Source organism: Fukomys damarensis, unplaced genomic scaffold, assembly GCF_012274545.1.
Source record: "Fukomys damarensis isolate Sample0158 unplaced genomic scaffold, DMR_v1.0_HiC HiC_scaffold_20, whole genome shotgun sequence".
Classification (NCBI taxonomy): Eukaryota; Metazoa; Chordata; class Mammalia; order Rodentia; family Bathyergidae; genus Fukomys; species Fukomys damarensis.
The window spans coordinates 31,453,705-31,462,834 of record NW_022900932.1 but is presented as its reverse complement, the minus strand read 5'-3'; positions in this window follow the sequence as shown (position 1 = coordinate 31,462,834).

Here is a 9,130-nt window from a genome sequence, read left to right as displayed (position 1 = left end):
CTTTTTATTTTAAAAACAACTTTTAAATTATCAAAAAAAGGAAGTTATATAGGGATGGATAAAATAAAATTATCTCATACATACCCTATGCTTTAAATGTGTAGGGATACTGGAAAAAAATGGAAAAGAACACACAAATGGCAGATCATTAGAAATAAATATACATATTGGTATCAATCAAAAACATAAGAGAAATGCAAAGATAAAATGAGCAGTCAGAAAATTTAGCTTTTTTTTGTTGCTACATACTAAACTCTCATATTTAAAATAAAAGACTTGAAGTGGAGTCAATAGTAGAAAAAGTTATTTATGAAAGGAGCCTTGAAAGAGATGCCAAAAGTTACTGAGACATTTGCATATGGCTGAAGAGATAAGACGAAATGATAGTCACATTGAATTAGTATCAGAATTCATGAAATTCAGTATATTTGTAAACAAAGAGCACCTCACTTTTATTATAAAAATAAATTTGGACAAGAGCAAGAGGAAGAGATGAAAAAAAATCTTGAGGGAAGAAAAGCTAAACCCACAAAGAGGGTGAAAACAAAGCCAACACACTTAAAAAAGTTTGTAAGTCAAATTCTCAAAGTATCCCCTCTCCATGAAAAGCACTCCACAAGATTAAAAGGAAACATTAATAAACTCAAATGGAATGTATTTAATAAAAAAGAATGATTAAATTATGCAACTTCTTAATTGAAAGAATCATGTTGCTCAACATCACCAGTTATTAATAAAACATAAATCATAGAATATTAACAGATGAAAATGAAATTAGTGAAAATACTAAAAGATTACAGTTGATGCAAAATATAGATTCAAGAACAAATAACATTGTACATATCAATGCTGTTAAGAGGAGGAAATTGCACTGAATGAAATGTATAAAATATAAATCATTGATTTTTTAATTACTATTTTCAATTTTCTTTTTTATTTTATATGTTTCGAGTCTGTAATAGAAATAGTAATCATCTATTTTTTCTTTTGAAAGTGTTTACCCAAAGAACAAAATGCCATTTAACTTTGTACATTTTGATAATAAATTCTTACAGCCAAATGATTAATATTTCTTTTATGTTTTCTGGGTTTGCTCTCTTATTTGGAAACGTTTGCAGCATATTACACAAATACTCACGTACTATTTTCTAATAATTGGAAATAACATTCAAACTTTTAATGTTCATGAAATTTAACTTTACATATGTTGTGAGCTGTGAGATAATGGTCTAGATAATTTTGAAGATAGCATATATGTTTTAAATTTTTTCTTTCTCTGCTTGATAAAAATATAATTTCTTTTTTTCTTTTATTGAGTTTATTGGTACATTTCAGGTATACAGTACAATTTAATTCATTATTGGGATCTTGTACCTTTACGTGACAGGTCTTGGTTCTCATTTTTTCCCTTTTCCCTGCCCTCCCTTCACCCCTCTCCTCCCCTTCCCATTTACAAACACTTTATTTCCATTTTTTCATTTTCTCACATTTTTTTCTTTCCCCTTATTATCTTTCCCCTACCATTCCCACTTTCTCTACACCTTTAGCCCTTTTCTTCCTATTTCACATGGTCAATTATTTCATTAGGATCTTATGTACTATTATAGCTTTTCACACCAGAGAAACTATTCAGTACTGAGATTCCACCTTACTCCACAAAGAGTGGCTGCTATCAAGAAATCAACCAATAACAAATGTTGGTGGGGTTGTGGGGAGAAAGGAACCCTTCTCCATGGTTGGTGGGCGTGCAGACTAGTGCAACCACTATGGAAATCAATATAGAGATACCTCAAAGAGCTGGGACTAGAGGTTCCATTTGACTCAGCCATCCCTCTGCTGGGTATCTTTCCAACAGTATTAAAGGAATCATACCACAGTGATATATGCACACACATGTTTATACCAGCACAGTTTGTAATAGCTAAATCTTGGAAACAGCTCATTTGCCCATCAGTTGGAAATTGGGTAAAGAAGATGTAGTTTTTCTATAAAATGGAATACTACTCAGCTATAAAGAATGACAAATTAGATTCATTCATAGGAAAAAAGAATACTACTCAGCTATAAAGAATGACAAATTAGATTCATTCATAGGAAAAATGGATATATATTGAGGATATACTCCTAAGTGAAATAAAATATAATTTTCTATAAATATTTGTCTTATTTACTCACATCCATTCAGAAATTTTAAATCAATTGTAATGTTTCAATTTTTTTGTTTTGTGAATGCTATAAAACTTTTATTACAGTAACTAGAGTGATTTGTGCTATCTCAACATTAATAGAAACTCAACTATATCATGTGTGATATTTTGTGACACAAAAGAAAGCTTACTATATGAGAGTATTTGAGGGTAAAATTTGCATAATTTTCTTATCCTTCTTTATGATGGGACAGGAAAAATGGCATATAGAACAATTCTGATTTATAAAGTCTTTACTATAAAATGTTAGGTATCATGTTAGTCAAAATGCCACCAAATAATAGACTGTGGTATAATATACAAAGTGTGTAGAGACAAATAGAAGTTGAAGTTTCTAGAGAATAGAGGTCAAGAAGTCAACTAAAATTAGCATCATAGAACACAGATTGACATACAAGTATGAGGTCATAAATGACAGTTTTCTGTACCTGATTATAGGGAAAGCTGAAAGCACAAAGAGAAAATGCCCAAAGAGAAAATGGAAAGATAACATACTAAATGTTTTGATACACCTATATTTATCAAATTATCAGAAAAAAAATCTAAAAGATTGGAATTAGAAAGAGTTTTAGCGTTTAGAAATCAGTGAGTTCTATTGTGGTTTCAGAAGAAAATATGAAAAAATGGGTAATGAGTGAAGTCATCATCTCATGACTACACATTTGCAGGTGCAATGAGGGAACTATTCATAATCAGCCCCCTGGTGGACTTTGTAGACATATCTCTATCACTAACACAAGAATATTACTTCAAATAGAAGTAATTTTATTTGGTACAATGTATTTCCTTAAAACATCTCTTCACTGTCAATGATACTTAGTTAAGTTACTTCTGTATTTGTTTTTTTGTTTGCTTATTTGTTTGTTTTCTTTTTTTCTTGAGACAGATTTCACTATGTAGTTCAGGCTACCATTGAACTCACTATGTAGCCCAGGCTGGCCTCAAACTTATAATGATTCTCCTTCCTCAGCCTACCAAGTGCTGGGACTACAGGCATGCAGCACCACACCAAGTTGGATTTGTTTTTAAATGATAAATATCATATTAAAGTACAAGGATCTCTGAAAGATTGAACATCATTGTGAAGATTCTTTTAGTCCTTGAACAGCCATTTTTTAACATGAATATCTTTGCATGACACTGTTGAAATATTCAGGGTATACTGCAATAAAATAAGAAATTTATAATAAAATGATTCAATCAAATCAGGTAAATAATATTATCGAGATATGATAATATTTTAATGCTTATTTATAATACAACTAAGTTGGTAATACCTTGAAATTACTTTCATTTGTTTCAAGAGCATTAAGCAGACTCTAAGACTGATGAATAATTCATTAATCAATTCAACACAATTATTAAGTGCCAAACTAGTTCTACCACTTCTCAGACTGTATCTAGTACAAAGACAAATAAAACACTGCTTCTTTCATTTAGTGAGAGAGCAGTCAGGCAAATAATTACAAACAATATGATAAGTGTTATGATATAGATGTGTTTAATCTGCTATTAGAGTGAGATTGTCTTTCCTCATGGGGAGATTTCTAAGAAAGCATGATTGAAATTATGATGTTATTTGAAATGCAGATTGAAATTAGGCAAAAAAAGGTCTTTTTACACATTTTATAACATATTAGTTATTGAATTTCTGAGAAAGCCCAGGACATCATCACATATCCCCTGCACAATGAGTCTCATGGAGTTAGTTTTAGATACTGCCTTTGTTTAGGGAGAAAGTGTGCATAAGGAGGCCAGACAAAATGCTACTACACAAGTACAGGCAATTGAAGATCAAGATCCAAGCAAAATAAAGTGGAAATACAATGAAGAGCTCTATGAAAAAAATGTTAGAGGTGGAAACTAGACAAATTGTATAAAGTATCTAATAGTGCTTTCATCATTCAGAGAATTTATTGACAATGGCCTGGAGCTTTCCTAAGAGGTTATAACAGTAGAAATATAAAATAAATTGTTAGAATAGGATTAAGGGGGAGATATGTTCACTTATGCATATATTATTTCAAGGCTTTCAGATAGAAATATACAGAAGGAAGTTAAATATACACATTTCAGAATATTTCTAACATAGGATTTATTTTTTAAAATAATCATAGAATCAGGCCAACAGTTGAAGGCATTTTAATATTCCATATTTCAAAACTTCAAATTGCTATTTATTACCTCCCTTGGGATATATGTGTTATTTTTTATATCTAGAAGTCTGCAGAAAAGCTCATGTGCTCATATGTGGGGCTTTGGGGAGGTAATTGGATCATGACACCATGATACTCATCAGTGGATTTGTCCACAGATTAGTTTGTGGCTTAATGTAGTGTTGGGAAGGGAAGCCTTGTCAGAGGAGGTGACTCTGGCAGCATAGCTTGGAAAAGTATGGCTCCTTTCTTCCTCCCTTGATCTGTCTGCTTCCCCCAGCCATGCCATGAGCTGTTTCTTCTTTGCCATATCCCTCTGCCATGTCACTTTGCCTTGAAGCCCACTGGGTGTGGACTGAAATCTCTACAGACTGTGAGCCAAAAATGAACTTTGGCTCCTTTAACTTGTTGGTGTTGGGAATAGTATACCAACAACAAGAAAATAATTAAGGTGATCTGCAAGTTAAAATTCTACTTCTCCTTGAAAACTTGGCTGAAGGTGTTCATTTTACTGTAGCAACTCTTCTATAGGAAACAATTTCTCTGTACTCTGAAACTCCCACGGGGATTTACATATACATTTACCTACCACATGATAGCTTATATTATATTTATTGAAAAGGAATTATTTTCATTTGCAAAATTATTCTTGACCTGTGCGATTTTTTTTATTTTTCCTGTTGTCCTTAAGCTACATTTTGCACATAGTTGTTCAGCAATTTTCAAATAAATAAACTTGTTGACTAAAATCTTCTAATATTCTTTTTATTTTCCTATAACTTACTATGAGTATATTACCTAACTAACTATAATAAATAGTTTCCCTCAACATTCCTTGCCATAATTTAAAGTAAAATAGGAGTTCAGCTGATCTTGCTATTGCTTCTGTTTTTCACTTGTGGCTTTTTTTTTCCTCCTATTTGGCTATTTCACCCTCCAAGATGGTTGCTCTCCAGCCCAAGCTGGAATAGACAGATACAGATTTACTCCTGACAGGATTCCAGAGGCTTCTGACACCAAATCTACATTTTAAAAAATCTCCTTTTGTATGATGACAAATATTACACTTGATTGGACATTTCTTTCATGGCTAAAATGAGAAAAGTAGTCTAGAACATTTGACACCAAAAATACATATATAAGAATACTTGGTGGTTATTACTCGGCAGGTAATTCTCTTATCAAAAAGTTTGCCTTTTAGATGACTGCTCATTACTCTGTTATTTCACAAGTTGTTATCCAACCAACAGATATTTATTGCTCTACCAAAAATGAACAATCAATTCTGACAGCTTAAAAAAGTTTTTCTTCCATTATGTACCAGAAATTCAACAAAATATGCATTACTTTTTCCACGCAGCAGTGACCTCTCTAAACTCAAAATAGCAATCTTCTACTTTAATGACAACTGGGCTGTCTAAAGCATAAACATTTGATATAAAAATTTTCACTCACAATAGGAAATGAAAAATGTAGGGTACAGAAATGTTTGTGACAGACTAATTAGCTTTAAAATTCAAATAATAGCTATACACATTAGGATGTTTGTAATTTATCTCAAATATTTACACTAACATAATTTACAATCCTTCATTTAAAAAGAAAATGGTCAGTAAACCTTATAAAAACTTCTGTAATTATAACTCTATGCTTACTAATGATCAAAAGAGCTTCAAATAGAAATCATTTAGTATTAAAATTATATGTTATGAATTATAGGTGGAAGAGGAAAATAAAAACATAGCAGTCATGATTCTAAGACCTCTAGGAGGGCCTATATTATGGGTGTGTATTTCAAGGTGTCATGAAACTGTGTGATATCATTGTTTTTCCTTTAATAACCTCAACATAAACAAATTCATGGTTCTGAGAGGAAGCGAGACTTTTAAAAATCTAAAAGATAAAAGCAGCTTTTTAAGATTATTTTCCTGTTACTTTTTGTCTTATTGAGTTTATTGGTACTTTTTAGGTATACAGTACAGTTACATTCATTATTGGGGTCTTGTACCTTTATGTGACAGGTCTTGGTTCTCATTGTTTCCCCTGACCCCTGCCCTCCCTTCACCCCTTCCTCCCTTCCCTATTTACAAAGACTTTTTTCCATTTTTTCCTGTTAATTTTGAAAAATCTAATCAACTAATCTCTTTTGTTAGCCATCTACAAGGTAATTTTGCCTACATTATTTTTCTACCCATTTTCAATTTGCATAAAAAGCTTGCAATAACACTTGCATCATTCTTTACAATTTTTGATTAATGTTCTAAAATTTGAATAAATATTTTAGAAGGCACGCAAAATCTACAATTACTATATATTTCACTAAACAGCATTTTACTTAGATCTAGAGTGAAAATAAGGAGAAGCATAGTCAAGACGAACAGGTGCATTAGTCTCAGATCTGAGGCTTTTACAGAAATAAAAAGCAGATATTATGTTGCATAGCAGTGGTTATTTAGGTCCTGGTGTTCAAAACAAATGGCAGACAATAAAAGGAAAGAACCAGTTGCTGCAGAATTTTCTAGTTATATATATTTTTTCCGTTTCACTCTGCCCTAGCTTGTTGACTTATTCAATGCAACCTTGGCGCATAAAAGCACCAGAAGCCGTTGCCAAAGGAGACAGGCGACTTCAGGTAAACATCCATGACTAGCTGAACCTAGAAGCAGATAGGATGGCCAGCAAGCTGAGAAGTCTTGAGATTTTTGTCTTTATGAATTCTCCCTAACCAAATAGCAGTGGATGCAATTATATCAAATAGCAGTGGATGCAATTATATCAAATGACAGTGGTCCTTATTCCCAAAGTGAAGAATTGCTTGGTGGAGAGAGAGAGAGAGAGAGAGAGAGAGAGAGAGAGAGAGAGAGAGAGAGAGAGAGAGAGAAAGAGAGAGAGAGAGAGAGAGAGAGAGACAGAGAGAGAGAAATTTAAACTGTGCCACCGTGATCAGATCTCAAATCTTTTCCCTGCTTTTTCTTCTACTTTCTATAAATATGTTTTTAAAGTATGGGTAATTCTGAGACTCTTTTATTTCTCCCCAAATTCACAATACTAATATACTTTCACTAAAACTCACCGATATATCTTCATTTCCTATTTCAAATACTCATTATGAAAGCTGGTTTTCTTTCTGACTTCTATCAGAAATTTTTCTAATTTATATTTGATGTGCCCAAAATGGATGTATTGTTTGTGTGTGCCCACATTGTGTGTGTAGGCACATGTACTTTCATTTTTCCTGCTTGTTACTCTCTGTCATTTATCTTGCTTGCTCTTCTCTGTGCTTCCTAGCTCTTGGCTGGGTTTCAAATATTAATGCATCAGATAATAATTCTCCAGTCATTTTTATTTAAATTTTTTCTATTCCTTTCTCTTTCTCTTCCCAATCTGGCATTCTCATTATGCATGTGTTATAGCTTTCATAGTTGCCCCATTGTTCTGAAACCATTAAATGCATCCTTTATTTCTGTTATAGTTTTTTGGGGTTGCTATTTTCTTTGTTATTCTTTCTTAAAATTTTATCCCTGTTTATATCATCCATCTGTTTTTGTATGCAATCTGCATTCTCCATTACAGTCCTTAGCATATTAATCATATTTTTAAATTTCCATATCCCTACCACATCTGGGTCAAGTTTTGATATTACTATGATTCATTAAGCTGGGAATAGGTGTTTATTCTGCCTAATTTTTCCCTGGTAGTTGGACGTGATGTACTAAGTAAAAGCAGCAGCTGTAAATAGGATTTTAGTAGTAAGTTGTGAGGGGAGAAGAATTATTCTGTAGTCCTATAATTAGGTCTCAGCCTTTTAGGGATTCTGCAGTTCTGGACTGTGAACTTGACAAGTGTGTCTCAGGTCCCCTTTCACGTCAGGTGAGACAGGATGACTAGAATACAATGGAGTTGAAGAGGATATTTTCCTTCTGTGGAAGACTAACATAGGCTGGAGTTAGGTATCCCTCCACCCTAGGTTAGTTAAGCTCTGATAAAACTCAGAAGGTTAATCTTTGGTCAAGTAGTTTCTCCTGAACAGTGACTTTGTTAAAAAGAACAGAATGCCCTGGTGTGAATATGGTTCCTAATCTCCCTCTGTGCGAGGAAGATGGCATGTCTCTTCCCTATTTACTGTGAGAACTAGTTAGAATTCTGTGACATAAAACTCAGGTAAGCATGAGAGGGCTTGATATCTGGGTCATCCTAGTATTTTTATTTTTCAAATTTATTCATTTTGGGATTCCACCACTTTTCAATTGAAGTTTCAGATTTTCTAGGCTAGAGCAATTTTTGCAGAGATTTCTGGTCAGGTATGTTGTGATTTTTCGTATTCTCTTGACTGCCTTCATTTGGAAAAGGGAACAAAGTTTGCTCTGTTACTTTACTTCTCTTAAGATTTTAAGAAGAGTTGATTTTTCAGTTTGTTCAGCTTTTCACTTATTTGTTAAAATTGAGTGGAATCTTCTAAGCTCCTTACTCACTGGACCGGAAACCGCTTACTTCAGTTTGAATCTCAAGGGCATTTATTGCATTTCTAGAACCAAGAGTCAGAAAAATTACGAGGTCTGGACTTTATAACGTTGATTCTATCCTCATTCAGATCTTTTGCCAATTTTCTCACATTTAAATTTTAGAGACAAAAAATGTTTTCTTGGGGGGAAATAAAATATTGAATATTATATTTTCATTCCAGCATGAACTTGTTCTGTACTCAGCAACGCTAGTAACATGTTGGATCGAAACAGAATTATCTATAAAATACCTTCTAATGCCACA